This window comes from Euprymna scolopes, chromosome 41 (genome assembly GCF_053919585.1).
Source record: "Euprymna scolopes isolate OS-2025 chromosome 41, ASM5391958v1, whole genome shotgun sequence".
In the NCBI taxonomy this organism is placed as follows: Eukaryota; Metazoa; Mollusca; class Cephalopoda; order Sepiida; family Sepiolidae; genus Euprymna; species Euprymna scolopes.
Genome location: NC_136522.1, coordinates 15231861 through 15257779, shown reverse-complemented (window position 1 = coordinate 15257779; position 25919 = coordinate 15231861). Strand labels below are relative to the sequence as shown.

The 25919-nt window shown below is 33.3% G+C and overlaps 1 protein-coding gene across 6 annotated transcripts in view; it reads left to right on the top strand.

Annotated features, from left to right (window-relative positions):
* The first annotated feature begins 353 nt into the window (after window positions 1-353).
* Window positions 354-25919, top strand: part of LOC145266355 (uncharacterized) — a 142555-nt gene continuing 116989 nt past the window's right edge. For 3 of the 6 annotated variants that reach the window (XR_013864704.1, XM_080121972.1, XM_080121970.1), the window contains exon 1: window positions 526-1079. The gene's annotated coding sequence lies outside the window, so the exon portion shown is untranslated. Of the gene's footprint in view, window positions 1080-24682; window positions 24824-25919 lie in introns of all 6 variants that reach the window. The other 3 variants (XM_080121975.1, XM_080121971.1, XM_080121974.1) reach the window with 2 other exon arrangements.

Genomic DNA, 25919 nt, shown 5'->3' with positions numbered 1-25919 from the left:
GCTACCCCAACGATATGGTAACAGGACAAATACTGGCAGGGCTGGGAAACCTGGAGTGTGCGCGTATGTATGTGACAAGTAATATAGCTGGAGATGTGAACTTGGGTTTTTGTGTGAGACTAGAAAAGGCTTGGCATTAGTTTTAAACAAATAAATATTTAATTTTTTTTTATAATATTGTGTTGTAATTTTATAAGTATTCTATTTTAAAATGTATAGTTTAAGAGTTTGTTAAATATTTCTGCACACCTAGATGCACTGTTTTATTTATATTGCCTAAAATAGGAAGTCCGGTTTGGTAAGCGGAACTTTTTTACATTAATAACAGGTTTTCACCTGACACCGGTACGGATAAACTTAAAACCGCCTTTGCTTCTACAACGCCGACTTTTTATTATTTTATTTATTATTTTTTTTAATAGATTGGATTCTGGAAAAAAAAAACTGCTATAGACAGTTTTAAACAAATTCAACACTATCATAAGTTGCGTACGAAATTTTCTTTTCGAAAACTCTTAGTCAAACGTAGTTATTTCCCTTCTATTTGTTCGGCCTGCTGAAAAAGCGCGTTAAATAGTAATTCTCTGTATCTCTCTTTCTTTCTCTCTACCTCTTTCTCTATTTACCTTTCTCTCTCTCTTTACCTCTCTCTGTCTCTCTAGCTCTACCGCCTCTCTTTCTTTACCTCCAGCACTCTTTACCTTCGCTTCGACTTCTTCGTTCTCTATTTCTTTTCACCTCAGACTGCCACATATCCCTCCCTCTCTCTCCCTCTCTACTATGCGCTTACACTATTTTCCTCTCTGCAGACTAGCCCCTCTCCCAATACCCGTCCCCCCCACACGTTGAAAGAACTTTCTTCTTCCCATTAATAAACTACTGCTTTTCTTGGAAAAACTTCCACGTTTTCCAGGAATTTACCTACAAGAAATCTATTTCGAACATTGTCTCAATTGGACAAACACGTTTTTATTTCTTCGCGTTTCTTAAAAACGCGAAGTTTCACTTTTAATTATTTTAAATTTTTTTAACAATTACATCGAGACATTTTTGCAGAGCAGACAACAAAACTTATCCAGGTAGGTAGTTTTTGCCTTTGGTAACATGACATTTCATCTTTTCTATCCTCGGTCAGTGGGGAAGAAATCCTTCGTTACTGAACGAATTTCATATAAAATATTGCCAAAGTGGTAAAACTCTCCCCATGTTAAGAATGGCTTTTAAAATAATAACGTTATTATTTCAGCACGGATCAATAAATGCACTAGTACCCTGGGGTTTGTATTACTGTACACATAGATTCGAAAAAGTTGTCAAAAAACAAATATAGAACAAATAAATGTTATCAAAGGCAAGATAAGTTACTTTTCTACCTAACTGGATATATTTTTTGTGTTTTTATTCAGTGTAACATGTTTATTCAGCTCGAAAAACATGCAGTGTTTACCGATGTATTGGAAAATTCAAATGGCAGCCGACTCTCTCTCGGAGACGGTACGTTTGGGGAAAAGGTATTATAAATAATAAACTAGACAAAATACTGTTAGAAATTCGCTCAATATATGTTACTGTGACATAAGTTGACATGTATTCGGTTGTTTTCTAACAGTATTTTGTCTAGTTTATTATTTATAATACCTTTTCCCAAACGTACCGTCTCCGAGAGAGTCGGCTGCCATTTTGAATTTTCCAATACATCGGTAAACACTGCATGTTTTTCGAGCTGAATAAACATGTTACACTGAATAAAAACACAAAAAATATATCCAGTTTGGTAGAAAAGTAACTTATCTTGCCTTTGATAACATTTATTTGTTCTATATTTGTTTTTTGACAACTTTTTCGAATCTATGTGTACAGTAATACAAACCCGCCCAAACAACTCACCGTTCACATTGAAAATGTGTACTTTTATAGGTTTTTCGGGTACGTTTCCAACGAATGAACATCCCAACCTAATGTTAAGAACGGCTTTCGAAAATACACCTAACTTTGTCAGAATATCCGAAAACCTATGAAAGCTGACATGTCGAATGTGAACGAGGAGTTGGACGTAATGTAAAAATGTACCAATTTAAAACGGAACCAAAAGTAAAGTCACCACAGAATTACCCCCCCCCATATGTAACACGATGTAACTTAATTATAAATTAATATTATCAATATAACTTTTGTAACATTTTAAAAGAAGTGCAAAATAAACCAATAATAATTAAAAAGAATTTTTTTTCCTTGAACGAAAATAATGAAATTGCGAGACGAAAATCGTGTTTACATAATTGGCGCTTTAAAATAACGTCCCCATGTAGTAGACATTCCGAGCGTGAAAACATACCCGTATTTAATAAATCTAGCAAAAATCAACGAAATCAATAAGATTTTTCGATACTTATCCATTTTAGAATGAAATTACTAATTTGTATTACTGTACACATATTCGAAAAAGTTGTCAAAAAACAAATATATAACAAATGTTATCAAACGCAAGATAAGTTACTTTTCTACCTAACTGGATATGTTTTCAGTGTTTTTATTTAATGTAACATGTTTATTCTACTCGAAAAACATACTGTGTTTACCGATATCTTGGAAAATTCAAAATGGCGCCCAACCCTCTCTTTAACACGGTAAGTTTGGGAAAAGGTGCTATAAATATAAAACTAGACAAAATACTGTTAGAAACTCGCTCAATATATATTACCGTGACATAGATTGACATATAATCGATGGTTTTTAATAGCATCTTGTCTAGTTTATTATTTATAACCCCTTTTCCCTAACTTACCGTGTTAAAGAGAGAGTTGGGTGCCATTTTGAATTTTCCAATACGTCGGTAAACAATGTATGTTTTTCGTGCTGAATAAACATGTTACGTTGAATAAAAACACGAAAAATATATCCAGTTTGGCAGAAAAGTAACTTATCTTGCCTTTGATAACATTTTTATTTGTTCTATATTTGTTTTTTGACAACTTTTTCGAATCTATGTGTACAGTAATACAAACCCAAATATTATTTTAATTCCTGTATTTAATAAAAAAAATTATTTTAAAAAATCTGTTTTCTAATATTGTCAATTTGAATATTTCATTGTATTTATAAAATGATGCTAATTTCACTATCCAATTAAGTGGCAGTTTTAATACCGGTGTAACACGACCTATGTCCCATTTTTTTTCTTCAAATTTTAGTTTCCTTAAACTGCAAGAGGGCCAATTTTATTTCATTTTAGTAAGAAAGATAACGAAATAGTGATTCGTTCTTACTAAAATGGATATACATCTTTTCTGGAAATAATAAAAAATAAAGTTCGTTTCATTTTGTTTCCGAGTTTTCGATTCGATTGTTAAGTTTGATGGACGCTCACTTTTTTTAGAAGGGATTTATTTGCGGCCAGGGTATTCCGATATCGACATTTCACCTTGTTTCTTATTTGCTACGTTATTTGACCAAGAAGAAATTGGAGTTATCGCCCCCTAATAATAGCGCCGTCCGACCCCGTCCGTATAATACAAAAGTGCCGATATTTACATGTTTATGATCGTGTAGTTCAAGAGAAGAAGCAGTCCTATTATGGTGACGAAACCGCCACGAATTTGAAACAAGGGTTTATGAGCAAGAAAATTCGGCGTAACGGAAAAAGAACGGTGTAAAGTGAAAATTTCATAGCGGCTTAAAAATGTCCCGCCATTAAACCACAACGAGACCGGATCGCATGTTTTAGGGTAAAACTTGCGGAGAATGCTGTGTTTTATGGTTGTTGTAAAAATGTAATGGAAATTTTAGTTTCGTTCCGTAGGGTCTGCCAAAAAATTGAAAAATGGACCGCATGTTTCCGTGACGTCAGATTGGTGTTAACTATACGGACTATTGAAAAGCAGAAGCGACTTAATGATTTTTTAAAACCTTTGTTTATCTTCTTCAAACTGCAATTAATAATTAATCTTTGTTATAATTTTGTTAGGTTTTAAAATTTACACAGTTTAGCGATTAATAATATTATAAACATTTGTATATTAAATATGAAATACGGTTTTACTGAATGTTTATTTGGTTACCTACGGGGTTCCATATTTTGTTCTGTAAAAAGAGACAAACAAAACATGAGGGGGGGGGCTACAAAATGCTTAATATTTGTGCAATAATATTTTCAAATTGGTTTTAATCTGGCGATAAAATAGTTGACAAGTCATGTTTATATTAAAACTTAATATTTAAAAAATTTTTAAACAATTAAAAATCTATGTTGTAATGGAACATTTTGAAATAATGGAATTTTATTAATCGTTTTAATCTTTTAAAAATTAATGTTTACGAAGTTTCTTTTTCTTGGCAATTCAGTATATATTAATTCCACAAAAACGCTATTTAAAAAATATAGAATATTAAGTTTATATCAATTTTTTTAAATTGCAACTTCAAGGTAAATTTTTGTTCAATATGTGTATTTAAATTTAAAAAAAATATTTTATGTATATTTCATAATAAATAGAAATTTCGATAGATTTAAATATATTTTGTTCGAATTTCAAAAAATTAAGATGGGCGGGGGACACGCACTAAAAAATATTTCTCCTCGTATATTTTACGAAAACTACATTTTATATGTAATTTCGGATATATTTTTTGTGTTTTTATTCAATGTAACATATTTATTCAGCTCGAAAAACATAGTGTTTACCGATGTATTGAAAAATTCAAGATGGCGTCTCCGTCTCACACCCTCTTTAACACCGTAAGTTTGGGAAAAGGTGTTATAAATAAAAAGCTATACAAAAATACTATTAAAAACCCGCCGAATATATGTCAACCTATGTCACGGTAATTGAGCGAGTTTTTAACGGTATTTTATCCGGTTTTTTATTTATAACACTTTTTCCCAAACTTACCGTGTTAAAGAGAGAATCAGACGCCATCTTGAATGTTCCAATACATCGGTAAACACTGTATGTTTTTCGAGCTGAATAAACATGTTACATTGAATAAAAACACGAAAAATATATCCAGTTTGGTAGAAAAGTAACTTATCTTGCCTTTGATAACATTTATTTATATATTTTTTTGACAACTTTTTCGAATCTATGTGTACAGTAATACAAACCCTAATATTTTTAGGAGTTCAGATGTTTTTTTTATTGAATCAGTCACTAACGCGTAATTTTATAAATAAAATGACAAACAAGTAAAGGTAATTAGAAATGATTATTAATGAGACCGTATTGAAATTGACAATAATAGAAAAGGTTTTTTTTTTTTTTTGTTTTTTTTTTTTTTTTACAAAACATAAAAATAATTAGAAATATTAATGAAACGATATTTAAACTGACAATAGTAAACAGTTTTTTTTTTTTTTTTTACGACCGGCCCCAGCGTAGTATAAACACCCTCAAACACCATGTTAAGAACGGCTTTCGGAATAAACACCACCCAACCTGAACCTCCCCATGTTAAGAATGGCTTTCGAGGTTAGGTCGTGTTTATTCCGAAAGCCGTTATTAACATGGGGAGGTTGGGGTGTTTATAATACGCTGGGGCACGGCACGTCGTAATTTTTGAAATTAAAAAAAAAAATTTTTTTTTGACAAACAAATGTCATTTTCATGCATTGCCTTCGGCATTAATACCTGATCAGCAATTTGTTGTCGACTTCCTTGCATTTTTTTTTGTTTTTTTTTGGGAGATCTAATTAATTTTTTTACCTTTAAAAAAAATTCTTTTACAATAATATTCTTTTACAAAAATTTCAATTGTCAAATTCTATCAATATTTTATAGTATAAACTGGAGATCTATTTTTTTTTTTTTTTAATTTTAAAATAAACTAAAATGTTTCACTTTTAATAGCCAATCGAATTGTTACTTAAATATGACTAACTTAAAAAAAAAAAAAATTATTTTGCAATAATTATTTTTATATATATTTCAATAGGTACCTCCACGGCGATGTGTAAAACATCAGAAGTGCACATTTTGATAGTTACATCATTTTGTGTGTTTATGTTAATTTCTATGGATAAGCGTTCACGTTATAATTATTAATGGAGTAAGTTTTTTTTTTTTTTTTTGCTTTGGATAAAAAATATAAAACTTACCTTTTGTAAAACAAATACATTTTTATTAGCGAACTACACAGACTAGAGTTAATAAAATTAATTTTAACGTATTCTGTTGACACATGTATTTAAAAATAATGTCCTTTACAAGCCTCCGTACATTTTTGAAAAAAAACACCAAACATAAGGATAAATTTAAATAAAATCAAAACGAATTTTTTGAAGGTTGATTTTGGATTAACAATTTTTATCATCTCAATAGTCTTGTATTCTTTTATATGAATATATTTTTTTATTATTGGAAACCTGTTATTAAAAAAATCAATTTAAGCTTCATATCGCGTAATATTTGAATTTAATATCATTTAAAGCTTTTTAAAAATAATTCTTTTTAGAATTGTTTTTTTTTTCTTTTTGTGTAATTCGAATAATTATATTACCCAGAAAAAAAATTATCCCGAAAGTGTTTTTTTTTTTTTTTTGTTTTTTTAACATAATATTGAATTCTATTTCTGGCTGTAAACAAAAGTTCGTCCATATGGGCCATCGTAACTTCAAAAATGATCATATTTCACGTATCAGTTTTAAACAAATTCCACTTGACCGATTTTCCATTAAAAAAAAATTTTTTTTTTAATTCTCTTAAAGAAATATGAGTTTTTGATTTAATATTTTATTTTTTCTTTATGGAGTGATTTTTAAATCTAAAAAAAAAATTGAATGTAGCAGAAAAAAAATTGTAGCTATTCAATCTTTTCAGGACAAAATTTTTAAAATGTGAGGTTTCACTTAAAAAAAAAAAAAAAAATCAACGTGGCTTTTAAAAAAAAGTTTTAAACTTTTGACTTTACAGGTAAATTTGCACAAAACTTTTTTTTTTTTTAAATTAGATTATTTTATTTATTGATCTTTTATTTTCAATTTGTGATATATAAATCTGAGGTGAGAAAATTATTTTCATTTTAATAGACATTTCAAAATGGGTTGGTGGGTGTAAAATAAAAAACGTTTGTCTAGAATATTCGATTTATTGGAAAGAGCATAAAATTTTACATTAAAGCTGCAAATATTGTAAAAATTGAATCAATAGAAATATTTTGAAAGATGTTTAAATTGAAAAAATTGAAAAAAAATTTAACTCCTAAAATTCAATTCATTTTATTATGTAGAAAAAAATAATTGCATGAGCGCACGCAGGCACTTTGTAAACAGTTTTTTATTTATTTATTTATTTTTTTTTTATTTCTATTATTTTTCCAAAAACTTTAATAGTTTATTTTGGAAGTATATTCCATAAAGAAATTAAACAAATCACTTTAAAAAGAGAAATTACGAGTTTTATATATTTTATTTGCAGTTTTGTGTTAAGGGTGTCAAAAATTCCTCCAAAAATCTGACACGCCTAGTGGTCAGCCATGATCAAGTGAATTGCTTAGCGCCCTTTTTTTTGTATCATGCTTTTATTTTTCAGTCCATATAAGAACTCGGCAAAGGGAAGGACTCCTTTTCAGCAGCTCCCACACGAGAATGGAGCTACGTCAATTTCTTCATGTTATATCATCAAACTGTTGGTGAACAAAGGATCACATCTCTACAGGCAGAGACACTTTTCTATTGGTGATATTATTCTAATTACAGGATGACATTCATGAACAGTTCATGTTTTATTTACTAAATATTGGATCTTATCTCAATTCAACTAGAGTTCCAGGCGACTCGCATTATGCCTAATTATAGGTGCCAACATTCCCACCGAGTCCACCATGAATATACATGGATCATTTCAAGGAACAAAGAACTAACACTTTGACAATAGGAGTTCATACTACCGGCTCCATGCTATGGAGACAAAACTGGTCACCGTTTTGCAATTGGACTATACCAGAACCAATAAACTTTCATTGCTGTTTCTTTTGAATAAATTTTGAGTTTGAAAGGTATGGCGTTTGTATTTGTGGATTTTTTTGCCTCTGCCTGGGAGTAAATTGGGATGTGAGAATTAAATTTCTCACAGCGTACTTGAATAAAATTCATTGAAAATGAAAAATCATAATGAAATAATAAAAAAAAACAAAAAAACTCCAATTTCTTGGTCAAATAACACAAAACACCACCACCCCTGCCCCTCAACCGCTCTTTTCCTAATGTAAACAGAATTAAAAAAAATATTAAACGGTATTCTACTCGGTAATTTTTGAGATCAATTAAAAAGGGGTTAATACCTTGCAAAAAATAAATTTGGGATGGATTTAATGATCAGATTTGTGGCCAGCAATCTCGAATAACCCTAAAAAAAACAAAAAAAAACAAATTAGGACATTATTTTACTCATGTTCGAATAGAACAAAACATTTTTTTTTTTTTTTTTTTTTTTTTGTAGATTTGTGATAAAAACGAATCTGCAAACCGTTTCCGTTGCAAAAAAAAATAGTTTTCATGATCTGAAGAAATTACTCTTTCAAAAAGTGGGTGATCACTTTTCCATGTAAATTAAACTTAAAATGAGCACCCACTTTCTGACCATTTGAGAGAGAGGGCATTTTTTTGTGTGTTTATTGGCTAAAAAGTTTTTTTTTCTTTTGCATGGTATTAACCCCTGAATTTTTTGTGATTATTTTCTATTTCACAGCCTAACCTATGTTTACACTACACACGAGCATAAATGAAGGCTGTTAAATGTGCACTCGCATACCCAACTGCCTTGTCACAGTGTAGTATAGGCGAAAAATTAAAATTAGATGAAAAACTAGTAGTTTTCTAAATATTAAGCCATGTATTCTATGTCATCAGTAGTGGCCATTTCTGTACACGCAAGCGCGCATATACTTAGCTTTTTTGCGCCAATGCCGGTGGTGGAAAGGAGGAATTCCAGTTACATGTGGCATATTTAGCTTTTTTTTGGGGGGGGGGGGATTTTTGGTATTTGAAAACAAGATGGCCGCCAACAAAAACGATAGTGATGCAGAATGTCTTGAAATATGGATAACTACTTGTTTATGCAAAAAATAAATGCGATATTCGTTCTCAGCGTATCCGAAAACGTTGGAAAGTCGACAAATTAATGGTGAATGCTGAGGGGTCGGTAAACTAAAAATTTTCCAAATTTTGTTTTAGACAACTTTTCCTTCTAATTTTAAATTGTCTGCCAATGAAAAAAAAAAAAAAATGTGAAAATTCTATGCTCTAAAAAAAGCAAAAAAACCAAATGTCTTTCCGACATTATCCCCCCCCCCAACTTTCTTATTTCTTTTTCATATAATTTTAAATTGTCCGGAAGATTCGTACGCCATGTGAAAAGGCAGGTGGCTATGTGAAGGCACATTTAACAGCCGTCGTTTATGCTACTGCGCGCACGTAGCATAAACGAAAGCTGTAAAATGGCGGAAAATAGTCCCTGGGTTCAGAGGTTAATACCATGAAAACGGTAAATTTGCGTCAGGTTTGATCATTAGATTCGTTGTCAGTGACCTCAAATGTCCCCCCCCCCCCAAAAAAAAACAAATTAACGTGGTCGGTGTTCTGTTATAGTGTAAAGTAACATTTACCTTTTTTTTTTTTTTTTATTATTATTCGTAAAACAATGTGGTTAATATAAATTAAATTTTAACCGCATGATTGTATTTTACCCATTTATAGTTTATGAACAAACTTCTGGGCGCTTCTACACTATCAGAACGAAATTTCAAAAATCATAATACTGAATTTAACATGAAAACAATGGTATCTACATATTCCTCGTGTTTTTAAAATGTTTATATCCATAAATTACGGAAATCGATAAGGTAGAAAATTATTCAAGAAAATAAGGATAATGTGAACGGATGGGGGTCCGAGGATCCAGCCTCGTTCTGAGTTCAGGGCAAAGGTGTGTTACGTCATACTCTGTGACCGGTGTTATGTTTGGTGGTTATGTTTTGGTAAACCGCTCATGAAAACTTTTTTTAATCAATTAAAAGCATTAAAACTACATAAGACAAAATAAATAAACCACTTAAAAAAAACAAACTTCCTTTAAAATGACTGCTTAAAGATTCATACGCGATGTGGTAAGACATCCCACTCCACTACTCCCGTTCGCACGTGAATGTATTATGTAAGAAAAACACTCCGAAGGATGCAAAATGGTACAAAATAGTCCCAAGGTCTAGGGGTTCATACCATACAAACAGTAAATTTATGGCGGGTTTGGTTATCAGATTCGTTGTCAGCGACCTCGAATACCTCTATTAAAAAAAAAAATAGAGTGGTCGGTGTTCTGTAGTAGCGTAAGGTTAACATTTAGCTTTTATTTTTTTTATTTCTTTAATTAAATTTGATTTGTACTTTTATTTCGTGCTTGTTTTTATTTTATTTTAAAAACTTTTTGGAGATACTATTTGAGGCAAAAAAAAAAAAAAAAAAAAGAAGCCAAACACATTGATTGAATGTGTATGAAAAAATAAATGTAACAAAATGGTAAAATTTTAGAAAAAGCGTGAACTCGAATTGGTAGAAACAAACTATATTGTTTTTGTAGATTTCGGTGTGCTGAAAAAGAATCTGAAAACCGTATCCATCGCAAATTAATAGTTTTGGAGATATTAATATTTTTCTAAGGGATTATTTTCTTTGTATGATCGCCTATAATGGTGTAAGTCGCCTGACTACGCATGCCCACAGACCGAAGAGAACTCACATTTATTTAAAAAAAATTATCATTTTATTAGTTTCCGTAAGTAAAAAGTAAATATCACAACGTGTCATTGTATTTGTTAACGGAATTTCGGTTCTTACGTTCGCGTGCGTACGAGCGTAAAGTGACTCGTCACATTCCAGAGGACTTTTTAGCAGGCAGTTTTTTTTAAATAAAGTTTTTAAATGTGGTTCATTTTTTGTGTATTACATAGTTTTTTAATGCTTTTTTAATTAATCTAAAACATTAAGTTTTCATGAGCGGTTTACAAAAACATAATTATCCATTTTTCCGTAAGTAACGTGCCGACATTCATCAAGCAGAGTACTGGTTAATATTTCACAAAAATTCTGTGTTTACATTGGCGGGGTGGAGGGGGGGGCAGTGGCGGAGCTGCTGTGAGGAATGTTATTCTTACAAACTCAATACTCCCTGGCAGAGTCAAAATAAATCCACAAATTACAAAAGCCGTATCTTCAAACTCAAAATTTATTCAATAATAATAGCAAAGAAAATTCATTCGTCCTGGTACAGTCCATTGCAAAACGGTAGGCCAGTTTTACCTCCCTAAAGAGGGAGCCTTTAGTTAAACTCCTTTTGGTGGAGTGGTAGTTCAATTTTTCCTCAAAAGGATCCATGATAATTCATGGTGTTCTCGGCAAGAATGCTGGTGCCTATAATTAGACACAAAGCGAGTTGCTTGGGACTCAAATTGAATTGAGATAAGTTCCAATATTTAGTTGATATAAACGTGAAGAAAATGTTCAAAGGATGCCATCCTGTAATTAGGATATCTTCGGCACAATATAAAGGTGTCTCTGCTTGTAGAGATGGAAGTCCTTTGCTCACCAACAGTTTGGTGATATAACAAAGAAATTGTGGCAGCTTCTTTCTTGGTAAGGCTTTCTTCTGAGAGCGGCTCTTGTGAGTCCTTTTCCTGCCGAGTGTTTAACATGGACTGAAAAATAAAAGCATGATACAAAAAAGGGCGTCAAGTAATTAACTTGACTCATTCAAACTAACCAATAACGGGCCGACTACTAGAACTGTGTAGGTGGCTTAAACAAGAAACATGGCGAATGTAAATAGAATTTCTCACACACTGCCAAGGAGGAGGGAAAAAGTAATGGATAATCATTACTTTTTCCTCAATACAAATTAATCAATAACACTGTTGGATAAATGACAAATAACAAGTTAATCCAATATGCATAACTCTTAACTCATTGAAATTTATAAATTTCAATATATGTTAATTCAGTTAAACTTAACTTTAATGTGTTCGCTTGTTTACAATTCAAATTGAGATTCAATGATTATATAACTTTAATTCAGTTAAATCTTCTTAATATTAATGTGTTTAATGTGTGCCACTGTCTGCTGTCAATTTCCAATTGAAACTTCAATAATTCTAATGCATCCAGATGTTAACAAATGGCCACTATGTAGAATGACCTGCAGAGCTTCATCCTTACAATTAGAACAAAGCCACTCTCCTAAGGTATCTTGCTGATTTGTGGGTGATGTTCCATCATTAGGAATTGAACAGGTTGGACCTCCTTCCTCAATAAACTTGGTCGATGCACTATCATTACCCTTAATTTCCAAGGGCACAATATTTTTTAAGGAATGGGCCTGTTCACACCCGTCTTCAAGAACGACAGTGGAACAAACATTATTGTCACTTCCAGTAATTAATTTGATTATTTTACCAAGATTCCAAAATTGTCTGGTTTTGTTGGGAGACTTAATAAGTACTATCTCTCCAACAGAAAACTTGGGGGAACAACTGCTCCCAATTTTGGCATCGACTTTCTTAATGACAAGAGGTAATCATTGTGCCAGATACGAATAGGATCATATTGGTATCCCAATACCTTCTCAAAGGCTGGGAAGGGAGAAGAAATAGTTTCATACTCCAACATTTTATCTTGTATCTTAGAACAGTTAGAATTGCAGGATCGGAAATCGAATCCTGCCTCTAACAATCTGCTATGGACATTGTTATAAATAGTAAGCACTCTGTCACAATTAATGGTGACAAGATTATCCACGTAAAAATTGTTGGAAATAGCATGCGAAGCTGAATCCTTCACATATTTTCCCACATGGAATTTCAATATGAAGTTCAGAATGAAGGGGCTAGCATTGAACCCAAATATAATTGTTTTGTACCTGTATGTATATAATCTGTCACCCTTAAGGAAAAAACAAAATCTGTTTTTATCCTCTTCCGATTTAAGGTAAATTTGTAAAAAGGCCTTCCTTATATCACCTAGGACATATTCGTTTTTCCTGAAACCCAGCAATAAATCCAATAACTTTGCAGTTAAGTTCACGTCCATGTAGGCTGCGTCATTAATGGATGTCCTCTCTCAACATTTCAGGGAGCAGTTAAATACGGGTCGAATTTTTGTCGTCACTCCGGGTCCCTCCTTAATAACGGGTGTATGCAAAACTCGAATATAATCTTCATAATTCCGAGACAAAAAACTGCTCCACTATTCCACATTCCTCATAATCCTCAAACACTTGGAAGTACTCATTATTCATTCCCTTCCTTTCTAAGGACTCTGCTACTCTCTCCATTATCCTCAAGGAAGGCAAAAGTTACTTTTTACGTGTGGGAGTTTATCCTGATGTCATGGTAAATTTACATAGTATTTCCCTTCCTTTAAGATGATGGAGTCTTTAAACTCCTATCTTCTTTTTGTCCACGGCAGATAATTTGACCTCTTCATCGATTCCTAATGAGTCGAGAGTGAGCAACGTTTCTACCCCTTGTTCAACTGCGGATTCAGAGAAGAAAGGGGTTAATCCGTCCTCATAGGAGAGGGTTGGATTTAGTACAGAATTGATTAAATTGCTGTTGCATTCAAGAAGGGATTTCACAAAAGGAGGCGACTCTACTTTATTCAAATCCTTATCCCTGAGTGGCTTCCGGGCCTTGATAAGTGGTGACCACTGTAAAAAAAAAAAAAAAATCCTTATTCAAAAAATGTTGGTTCTCGCCAAATGGAATTACGTAATCACTGTGTTTCCATACATTGCCATTAAGACACCCAGTCAATCTGAGATTATTTAATTTACCCAGAAGGTCCAAACCAATAATCTCCTTAATGGGAGTTCCGTTTAAATTCTTATAACCGGGACAAAGCCGGGATCTTTTTTGAGTTATTAACAACTTTATCAAAATTATCAACTTCAAATTTTAAATTCAAATCCCTGGAACATAACGCTGCAAATTTAAAAGGATTTTGATCACGCAATTTTATAGATATATTGTACTCTTGCAATCTCAAGGAGTCACTGCCAATTAATGTGTTCAAAGCCATATCAACCTTCTTGGGTTTTATGGTTTTAGCCAAACACAATTTAAATAGAATTGCCTGGGCGAAAAACGATCGTTGACTCCCAGTACCAATCAAACAGAAAAAGTAAATAGGTCGACCATGAACTTTCATTGATATTCTAAGGACAGGAAAAATACTGTTCTGTTGTCCAGAATATGTTGTTCTGCTTACAAAGGACCTATTTCCCTTTGGGCACATTACATTAAAGTGGCTTTTTAATCCAGACTGCACATGGGTAAGGAAACCCCTTAAGGTATAGACCGATTCATACCATCCAAAAAATTCCAACAAAAACCTAACAGCCAGCCATGGTTCCCTCTGAATGTGCTGCTGCCATCGCGCACAGAAATCACTTTTTCCATAGCTACCAACGTAATAGATGTACTGAGACTAAAGCTGCTTTCAGGACTGCCAGCAACCACTGTAAAAGAGTAATAAAAAATGTAAGAGAGCTATATGCTCAGTCCGTTAAATCCAAAGTAGCTGAGCAGCGGCTTGGTTCCCACCAGTTTTGGCAAATAGCAAACAGGATCTTGAACAGAAGCATGCGTTCTATCCCAACTATCATCAATGGGCCTGAGGTCATCTCGTCAGCATCAGACAAAGCCAGACTATTTGCTAAGAACTTTGTAGCTAATTCTACCCTATGTGACAAAGGCCATCAGCGTGAGGTCGCCAAGCTAATCAAGAACCTTGATTTCAGTAAAGCAACTGGCCTGATGGCATTCCAGTTATAGTGCTGAAAAAGCTCCAACCAGAACTTGCCCCCATACTTACAAAACTGTTTAAGCGTTGCCTTAAGGAGAAGTGCTTTCCAACACTCTGGAAAGCCTCATCAATATGCCCTGTATTTAAGAACTCCGGTGAAAAGCCATCTTCCTCTCAGTACAGACCAATAAGTCTCCTATGTGTCATGAGTAAGTTGCTGGAATCCATATTAAATAAAGAAGTAGTCAACCACCTCAACAGAAACAACCTTCTTAGTGACATGCAATATGGTTTCCGCTCTGCAACATCTACAGCAGATGTGCTAATGGTTATATCTCATAGGATTAGTGAATCTCTTGACAAAGGCTTCCTTTCCAGGGTAATTGCTCTTGACATATCGAAAGCCTTCAATAAGGTATGGCATAAGGGCCTACTTCACAAGATTTCCAGCTATGGTATCACTGGAAATGTTTTCTCAATCATTAAATCATTTCTCTCTGATAGGTTCATAAGAGTAGTGATTGATGGGCAGAAATCAGAGGCCCACAGTATTAATGCTGGAGTCCCCCAGGGGTCCATCCTGGGCCCAACTCTCTTCCTGATCTACATCAATGATCTCCCAAAACACATACTTAAATCATTCATTGACATCTATGCTGATGACACGACCGTCTATGGCAACACATCAAAGGCCGTAAATGACAGTTCTCTCTGATTCTCTCTCCTCTGATCTTGAGCAAGTGGTACAATGGGGAAAGAGGTGGCTTGTTACTTTTAATGCATCTAAAACCAAGCTTTTATCTTTACATCATCAACGCTCTGATCCCCATCTGGCATCAATTGAAATGAATGGCTCTCGTGGAGGCCTCATGTTTTGACAAATTTCTGAGCTTGACCTTTACTCCTGATCTTAAATGGAACACATACATTAAATCCGTTGCTAAGGCCGCTGGAAAAATAGTGGGATCCTTTTATCGATCCAGTAGATATCTCACTGCTGATGCAATTCTCTATCTATATAAGAGTCAGGTACGTCCTAGGATGGAGTACTGTTGCCACATTTGGGCAGGAGCTGCTAGAAAGGACTTATCCTGCCTTGATAGAGTTCAAAATAAACTTCGTAACCTTGTAGGGGATGTCCTTTTCTCTTTCCGTCAACCTCTTTCTCACAGAAGAAATGTTGCGAGTTTGTCTCTGCTTTATCATTATTTTCATGGCAGGTGCTCGGCTGAGCTCCATTTATTGGTCCCCCCTCGCCAAACTTTCGCAAGAAACACCCGTCTAGCAGAAAACACTATCAATAATTTCCCTCACTCTTTATCTGTGCCTAAACCTAAGCGTAGATTCCATGAGCAAAGCTTTTTTCTTAGAACTGCACGCCTATGGAATTGTCTTCAATATGGTTGTCTTCAAGTCTAACGTAAACAAGTTTTTGATGATGGGCCGTTCCATATAAGTTAACAAATTTACCGAATCTCCAATTGTCCAATTTCTACTGTACACTCTTTAACCCTTATCCTCGAGTGGCCTCTTGGCCTTGATAAGTGGCGATGCTTATGTAAAAAAAAAAAAATTATATCTATTTTGTTCTTCCATACATATTTGAATTTTAGCCGCCATAGTTTTTTTGACACGATAAACAAATCTCGTTTCTACCACAGTCACATTTTTGGATAATTGTTACTTTTTTTAGCAAAATTTATGTACATTTATTGTATTAATTCATTATCTTAAGACTTTAACTTAATACTTAACTTGGAAATAATTCCAGAAAACTTATATTTTTCTGACAAGAAAAATATAAACATAATGTCATAATGAATTTTTATGTGAAATGTAGGGTTTTTCAGATTTGAGATAAAATTATTCCATGTATTTTTTATTTCACACTTTTTTCTTGGAGAAATTAACTTGAAACTATAATCTTTCAAACACAATAAAAAAAAAAGTAATCGAAAATGTAAAAAAACTATGATTAACGGGCATTCAAAACCATGCCCCCTACCGAATCAGCCATTAAATTGCACGTACCTATTGACAGATTTTATCACATTATGTTATGGCCATAGAAAAGCTATATATTATATTTTAACAGTAGTTAACAAAAATTAACAAAAATTCGTTTTGAAAAGTGCTAACATAAATTTGTTTCTAATAAGTTTTATTTAGCAAAAAAATATGCCAATCTGTTTGTCTTAAAAAGAAAATTAGAAACTAATGAAAAACTTTTATATTAGAAGCTAATTAGTTTGTTTTGAAAAAGAGGCTGAGGAAAGTTTGTCTAAAAAAAAAAAAAATGAACAAAATTATGTATCTAAAGCAAAGCAGCTTACTTTGATTGAATTACGAAACCAAAGGTTTTTTTTTTGTTTATTTTCATGAACGCACAAGATAAATAAAATAATTTTTTGAAATAAATTATTTCGCTTCATGTTTATAGTGACTTCCGTTCCATATTTTAGATGAACTGAGTTCACTTCTGGCATCCTAACTTTGTGTACTGAATTTTTTGAGTTAATCCCAAGGAAAATATAACAGAACACCAATTGATACTTAACCAACCAGTTGTTCGTGATCATGTCACTTAATATGGTATGTGGGTGATATGAGAAAATGCGTCTGTGTAGGAATTAAAAATGTTTTGTATCTTTAAACATTATTACATGAGGAGTCATTTTTATCTATTGAAACTCGAGAAATGCACAATTATAATGTGGAAACATTGAATCGATAAAATTCAAGATGGCTGCCACCTGGAATTTCTTAGCAAAAGTAGATACCTTGACCTTGCGATCAAAATCTATTGAAACGGAACAAACTGAAGCAAATCTGACAAGTCAAAAAATAACAATGAAAAAACTATTAATATTTTTATGACAAATATCAAAAACATTAATTCCTTCACCCTTAATTGACCAGTTTTCTACAAAGAGTTTGCTTTTTTTCGACGACATTTTCACAAGTCATTGTCTATTTTTGATTGACTAGCCTTAACTTCAACGTTCGCAACTTTCGTTTTTTCCATGGAGGCATCGGCTTAGATGTTAGGTTTTTTTTTTTATCTTAACCTTTTTCTCCTTCACGTTACAGGTGTGAGCTTACCTGCCTACTACCACTTTTTTTTTCTTCTTTTTTTTAACACCTCTCTCCACCTGGGCTGTCTACTGTTGTTTTGATCCCCTCCCCCGCTCCTACCTTTTTTTTTTTTTTTCTAAGTTCCTTATTACACCACCTTGACACACCCTGGCAACGCCAGGTACCACTGCTAGTGTAGAATAAATGCATAAAAAAAATAAAATCATGAAAAATGATTAAAACAACTTTTATCTTTACTTATCTATATATCAATAGGATATCGTGTGTGTTATTTATTTTGTGTGTCACGTTTACACCCGAGTGACTCATATAATCGTTATGGACTGCCATTTCTTGTAATAAATAATTTTACCAAGAATTATCCATAAGTTTTTGTTTCAGTTTCAGCTGATGGCACACAAGTTATTTAATTTTTTTTATAAATAATTTTACTAAGAATTCTTGATAAGTTTTGGTTCCAGTTTCGATTATAGCTGATGGCACTTAAGCCATCTATTTATTTCATAAATAATTTTACCAAGATTTCCTCATAAATTTTGTTCGGTTTCGATTGTAGCCGATATCACTCCAATAATCTATTTATTAAAAATATTTTCATCAATAATTCTTAATAAGTCTTGGTTTCGATTTTAGCTGATGGCACCTTAGTTCTAATTTTTTTATAAATAATTTTATCAAGAATTCTTCCTAAGTTTTAGTTTCAGTTTCGATTCAAGCTGATGCAGCAAGTCATATGGATATATTTTTTTATTTTTGAAATTGCAACTTCATAATACATAAAAATCGATGGAACATTAGCTTTAATAATGGATACAAAATATGCAAGAATTAAAATATATTTAAACATACTTTACGATCGGGCTACTTAGATAAATACTTTTGCAGTTTTAACAAAAGAGCTACAATAATATCAGTGTCTCCATTTAATGCTGAACATCTACAGAATGCCAACATCAATATATTACATATGAGTCCCCTGTGGAATTTCCACAGATCCCATCAGTGTAGAATAAATTCTAGAAAAGAAACCTGAAAACGGATTTAAACAACTTTTATTTTTACTGATGTAGAACTAGCAAGAACCTTTGACCGGCATTTCTCGGTGAAAGCCTACACTCTTCCCACCAGCAAAAATGTAAACTACTGTCCCTGAACAAATGCAGACTTTCATTGGCGAGTAGTGATGGTTTGGGTTGATAACATGCAGGTATTGTTTGAATTTACAAAAAGCAATTAAGGGAATGCGTAAAACAGTATGAATTAATAAAAGTACTAAAAATGATCTGTTAAAATAATAATGGAAAGTATAAACAGAAGGATTCTCACTGTATATGAATTGTTTTGAGTGACCGAAATAAGTGGTAGCAGTCCGAGCGGTTTCCCATTGGTTGTTCAAGTCTCCCTCTTCTTTTCAACTCTTCCACCAATTGTATTTAAATTCCAGTTTTATGTCTTGTTTTTTTTTCTTTTTCTTTTTTTTTTGTGGGGGGTAAATTTGTAAATTGTTCACCTTTAGAATGATGACTTCTATAGGCTTTCCACTATGCTGATTAAGAAAATCTTATTCAGCATTCCCGAAAACCTTTGAAAGCCGTCATTTAAAGATAATTAAGGTGTAAAGAAAGTAAAAATTTACTCTTTTTTTTTTTTCTTTAAAATACAATTTTCAAGTTGGAATTTAACTTGAAAATTGTATTTTAAAGAAAAAAAAAGAGTAAATTTTTACTTTCTTTACACCTTAATTATCAATAAAAAAATAACATGTCTTTTTCAGTGGAAAATTTTTTAAGTTCAGCCGATCTCCACAAAGTATTTAAAAATGTAAAAAAATAAACAATAAAAATTCCGCTTTGTTTATCAAATTACTAGCGGGGGTACGCGGCTTTGCCTGGGTGTTTGGAGGTGTGTGTTGAGCACAAAAAAAAGTGTTAGTAGGTAGGCAGGCTTGAACCGAATCTAACAATTTTTTTCCGATTAGTTCCATAGCTACAATGCTTTTTATTTCCGCTTTTTTCATAGTTGGGTTTGTATTTAAACCCAAATATTCCGAAATTTGCAATAATTCCGATTTATTTTTATACATTTTTAAATACTTTGTGGAGATCGGCTGAACTTAAAAAATTTTCCACTGAAAAAGACATGTTATTTTTTTATTGATATTTTAAAATAAGTTGATGAATATTATCTAATACTTTTTATTTTATTATTTATTTTTTAACAGTTAAGTGTTAATTTTAAGCTTTTGACGAGCCCCCACTCTGTTACGTTCAAAGGTGTGTAACAATTAAAAATATGGACGATATGAAATATGGTTTTCGGAAAATGATATTTTCCTTTATTTTCAACACTAACAAAATAAACAAAGAAAGTTTGTTCACAAATATTTTCAACAATAACAAAACAAACGAAAAAGGTCGGTTAACAAAATATCAAATACAAGGGAAAAGATGGCTTGTGGAAACTCAGGTCGAAAACTAGGACGAGGAAATGGAGGATTACGAGAGAAGGGAGGTATTCAAAGTTAAGAACCGCAAAATTCGAGTGACTATTCACTGTTTATATTGAAATTCAATGACAATAAGATTCCTTTTTGTTTTTCTTTTAAAAGTTTAGTCAATGAGAATATTTCAAAATTGTATTTACCACTAGTCCAGAGGGCATTTTCTGCAACTTTCCGTGGGTTGAAGGGATATATTTTCTCTTTTTGTGTTTTGGATTCTTTCGGCTGGACTTATCCATGAATCAGAGACCGGAGTTATCTTAACGAGTACAAGCTGATAACTGATCTGTTTCCCTCTCCACCTTTATTATATGGCATCTTAACCCATTCTAGATTATTGCAGAACCCTCTGGGGCTTTCTAGATAGTTCTAAAACTTCTAATCCTTCTACACTTTCTATTACTATACTCTGGCTTTTAAACTATCTCATGAATTAAAAACTTCTGAGATTTGATCATTACAACTGCCTAGAATATGCTAGCACACATTTTAAACTTTTATTGATTTTTTTTTTTTTTTTTATTATTTTTAGAAATGCTCCCTCGTAACACCCGGGTATTTAGGAGGGGGGGAGAAAAGCGTTTGTAGGTAGGCAAGTTCGAATCTGTGACGCGAAGGCGGAAGAAAAGTGAAAGGAAACATGAACTTTTACCGCTATGCTACGAAGCCATAGGAAGTGAACAGCGTTCAAATTTAGCAGTGTCAATCAAAAAGTTGACTTGATAAGTGAACGAGTTCATGCAGGTGCAGAAATGAATGTTGGCTGAAGGCCAGTTCAGCTTTATTTGTTTCCCCACATTGTTAGGGAAAAACGGGGAGCTCTCCAAATGAATAGCAATTGTTTGATATAAAGGGTTTTTGCCAGATTGATCAAAGCTAATTGCTTATCTGGAGGTCCCGGCCAAGATGGCTAGCGACTAACGTTCAATGCTATTAGTTTCTTCTTTATATGAAAAACACAAACACGTGAGAGGATGGAATAGCGTTAATTTTATAAAAGTCGATTGAGATAAATGTAGATTTGACGTCCCTTTGCAAATTGTAAATATTATGATTTAGGGAGTATATAAAAAGTTCTAAAATGTAGCTCCCCCCCCCCCTAAAAAAAAAAAAGCGAAAAATCCTTTGCTGGACATAGAAAAAAGCGGGCGGTGTTTTGTCTTTTATAAATATACTAGCGAGGGGTACCCGGCGTTGACCGGGTGTTTGGAGGTGTGTGTGGAAACTGCGTGAGTGGGTGGGGTTAAAAAAAATGTTTTGGTAGGTAAGGATCGAACGCGAACCGTTGAGGCAAAGTTGTAAATTAAAGTGTGAAAAAAAAAAAAACGTGCAACGTTAACGATTGCCCCACCACGAGATGCTAACGTAAAAACGTTTGAATTTATTTAATTACTTGTATTTGGCAGGTGCCCGTTTTAATGAGTTAATGAGGTCAAGTTTGACTGCGGGATAGAACGCTTCCCAAGATGTTATAGGAAAAAGACTAACCCACATGTGGCGAGCGACAAATGTTGAATATTTATCTTCCCGAAATCAAGCAAATTAATTAGACAGTCGAGCTTCGTTGTTAACTCTGAGATATTACGATTTATATGTGATATAAAAAGTTTTAAAAAGTTGTGAACCGACCGACCGCTTCTCTGAAAAAAGCCTTTTGTAGACACACAGAAAAAGCAAACATACATACATACATTTCCGCTTTTATATTTATAGATAGACTAGCAGGAGTACCTGGTGTTACCCGGGTGTTTGTGTGTGGCAGGGGGATAGATCAAAAAAGAAAAAGTTTTGGTAGGAAGGTAGGCTCGAAAACAAATATTAAAAAAAAAACGGACAAAAAAAACGGACAAAAAAAAAGGGTGAAAAAGTTTTTTTGTAGGTGTGTGTGTGTGTGTGTTTGGGGGGGGGGTTAGATCCAGACCCTATGTTAAAGTTCTTTTAACAAATCAGAAAGACAAAAAAAAAAAAAAAAAACAGCGAACACGATTTAAAAAGAAGAAAAAATAAATTAAAAAAAAAAAACTTTAAAAAATCGGAAAAAAAAAAGTTTTGATAATTAGGTAGGATCGAACTGGAATGTTGAGGCCAAAAATTTGATAAGTTACCGCTCGCCCACGAAAGGAAAGTAACTGAAACAAATTTCCACGTAACATTTTAAACACAAGCACGCGCGAATTTAATTAGGTCAAAGGAAATTAAATTCCGCACTTAATTTTAACTGCGTGATAGTTCTTTTGGGTTTGGTTTTTACCAGTTCCCTCTTTATTAGAGGAGTGTCCGAATGAAAGCAATTGTCTGATATGACAGTCTTTTTACCGACATTGACCAAACATCTATTGTTTTCTGGATGCTCCCGGTCCTGTAGGCTGAGAACTATACCTTAGTTGCATATCAGTTTCGCTTTTATATGAAAAAGCTGAATCAACACAAGAGGGGCTGAAATAGCAAGAATTATGTAAAAGTCGAGGTAAATAAATTTAGACGCGACGCGCGTTCGCAAATCCTAGATATTATTATCTAGGGGGTATATAAAGAGTTCTAAAGCATATTACCCCCCTCCCCCGAGAAGCCAGGCAAAAAAAGCCTTTATTGGACCTACAAAAACTTGCACACCCGTTTAGCGTTTTATATATATATATATATAGATGTCGAAATCACTAAATCACAGTGTGAGTAGTTTGAGAGAAAAAGTTTGCGTAGGCATTTAAAAAAATTTTCGGTATTAAGGAGTTCCACTTCCCAAACATGATTCATGTCACGTTTCAACTCATTGTTTAGTCACCATGAATTCTGCAGTTAAATATTGTATTCAAATTTATAAAAAACACAAATTAATTTTTCGAATAAATCAGATATTTGTATAATAAAAATATTTTTCTGTAATTTATTATAATTTAATTGCCACCTCTAAAAAATTTTTTTTAAATATATATAGAAGTTGTTTGTGTTTTAAATTAACACATTTAAGAGAAAAATTATTCCCCCACCCTTTCCAAACTAGACATAAGAGGTTACTGTGCTAGGAACCAGATTTATATGATAGGGAAAGAGAAAAGAAGGCCTCCTTCCCTCCGCTAGTTTGTGGGAGACCTGTGGGCATGGTCGAGAACCCACTTAGACTATCCCCACACAAATAAGGATAACATGAGGTCATGGAAAGCAGGTGACTGATGTAATACGGAAACAAACAAATAATTCTCATGTTCATGGTTTTATATTTCGTTGTGCTGAGCAGAAGATACCTCTGGGTACAATTATCACGACAACCATCCAGTATGGTTACTGCTCAGACAGAAAGAAACTGCAATCTACTGTCAGTATTACTGCTAAGAAAGCTATGGCAATACATCAAACTCTTTGAGAAACATTGTGATTAGGGTTCTGCATCAGAACACCTCGCTCAGTAAGGATTACGATGATAGACAGGTGTCACCTAATCGTTATCAAACTACTCTTTGACAACCGGCAAAGAATAACAGGAAAGATCATGGATAGAAGAAGCAGAGGACAACAGTGAGAGACATGTTGACGGTCTGAACACTTGGGCAACATCAAAAATGATGAGCAACAATGAATTCATGAATGCTTTGAAAGAGAGAGAGATGGAGAGCATTGCCGTCAAAGCTTGTACCTAGCAGGACATCACTTAAATGAATGAATATATAATTCCTCCCCCAATTTAGATTTTTTTAAAAAATTTATTTTGTGTGTGTGTATATAGTAATTTCTAACATATATATGGCGATTAAGCTACACTGAATATTTGGCGTTTCATCCACTCTAGGACTCCTCAGGCTTATGCGCATAAGCCTGAGGAGTCATAGAGTGGATGAAACGCCGAATATTCAGTGTAGCTTAATCGCCATATATATTTTATAACTTACTAAATAGCTCTACCTACGTATTGAGCACTTTTGAAGTAAATACTTAAAGTTTACGCATAAATATATACTTTCGTATATTAATTTTATGTGAGTAAATTAAGTAGTTATATATATATATATATATATATATATATATATATATATATATATATGTATATTATCATATGGTGTAAATATACAATTTTATTGGCCAATTTAAACATTAAAAATCTTGATGTAAAGATTTATTTGTTCTCTTATTAAGAAGTTTCACTCCCAAAGATGATTCATGAGTTATTGTCACGTTTTTAGTTCATTGTTTGGTCACCATGAATTCCCCAGTTTAATATTTGGAGGGGAAAACCCATTGGAAGTAAAATCTATATTTGCCTCCATGCAACATTTCAGTTTTTTTTCCTTTTTTTTCTTTTTTTCTAGATTTTTCCACGCATCTTAAAAATTATGATTGAGGAGTAGAAAAAGCAGGTTTTTTTTTTTTTTTTTTTTTTTTTTCACACTACAAAACTAAAACGTTTGCAAGAAACAAATATATAACAAATAAATGTTACCAAAGACGAGGTAAGTTTCTCTTCTACCTATCTGAATAAGTTTTTGGTGCTTTAAAACTATTTTAAAGCATTTATACATTTTGAAATGCAATTAGTGCTGAGTGCTTTCATTAAGGCGAAAACAAATATGGCGGACAGGCACCTGCCACCTTTGGGTTCTCAAGAATTGCTCAAAATTGGAAAATAAATTTTAAAATATACTGGTTAGTAATATACCAAATAAATATTACCATGACATTTCTATTGGTATTGTTTTATTTTCGAGTTTTGAGCTATTATCGAGATTCTTCTTACAGGTTGTACATACCTTCTCCAGATATTGGAATGGAGTTTGGCCTAAACAAGTGTAGTGTCTCCGTAGGGGTGGGAAGAAAATCGAAGTGGAAAGCGTACAGCTTGATGAAGACACTGACATCAAGGACCTAAAAGAGCAGGAAAAAAAAAATTGGCAGAGTATGTACACAGTGTAAGAAAAATTTGCAAAACACAGCTTAAAAGAAGAAAGGGACTGCCTTTAACCAACTTGCCTTCACCCCAAACAAGGCACAGTGCCACTTTGAAGCAGGGGGCTACTATTAGGGACTTAATTAGCGGGGTCATTATGAAGGGAGATGAGTAGAAAGATGTTTGTTAACATTACACTTGAACTTCTGCATATCATTGCAGTTGGGAAAGCAGAATCCCGGAAGGGAGTTCCAAAGACCCGCAGTTCCGGGGAAGAAACTATTGGAGTAAAAGGCTTTCTTGCACCTAGGGATCTCTACTGTAAAGGGGCGTGACTTAGTTGCTTATCGGGTTTGTTGGGGGTAGTTACGTCGGGGAGGTACAAGTGTTTGCAGTTCGTCAGAGCATTCACCATTAAAGTATTTGTAGAACAGGCAGAGGGATGCAACATTCGTCGAAGGGACAGAGGCTGAAACCTAGATGGCAGTTCAGTACCTATCAGGTTGGCAACTCTCTTTTGAACCCTGTCCAGGAGCGAGAGACAAGCAGCAGATGCACCAGCCCAGATGTGACAACAGTACTCCATACATGGGCGAATGTCCACGAAAGGACATTAACAAATCTAATATATAAAAGGTTGTGTGTCCGTCTCCATATTTTCA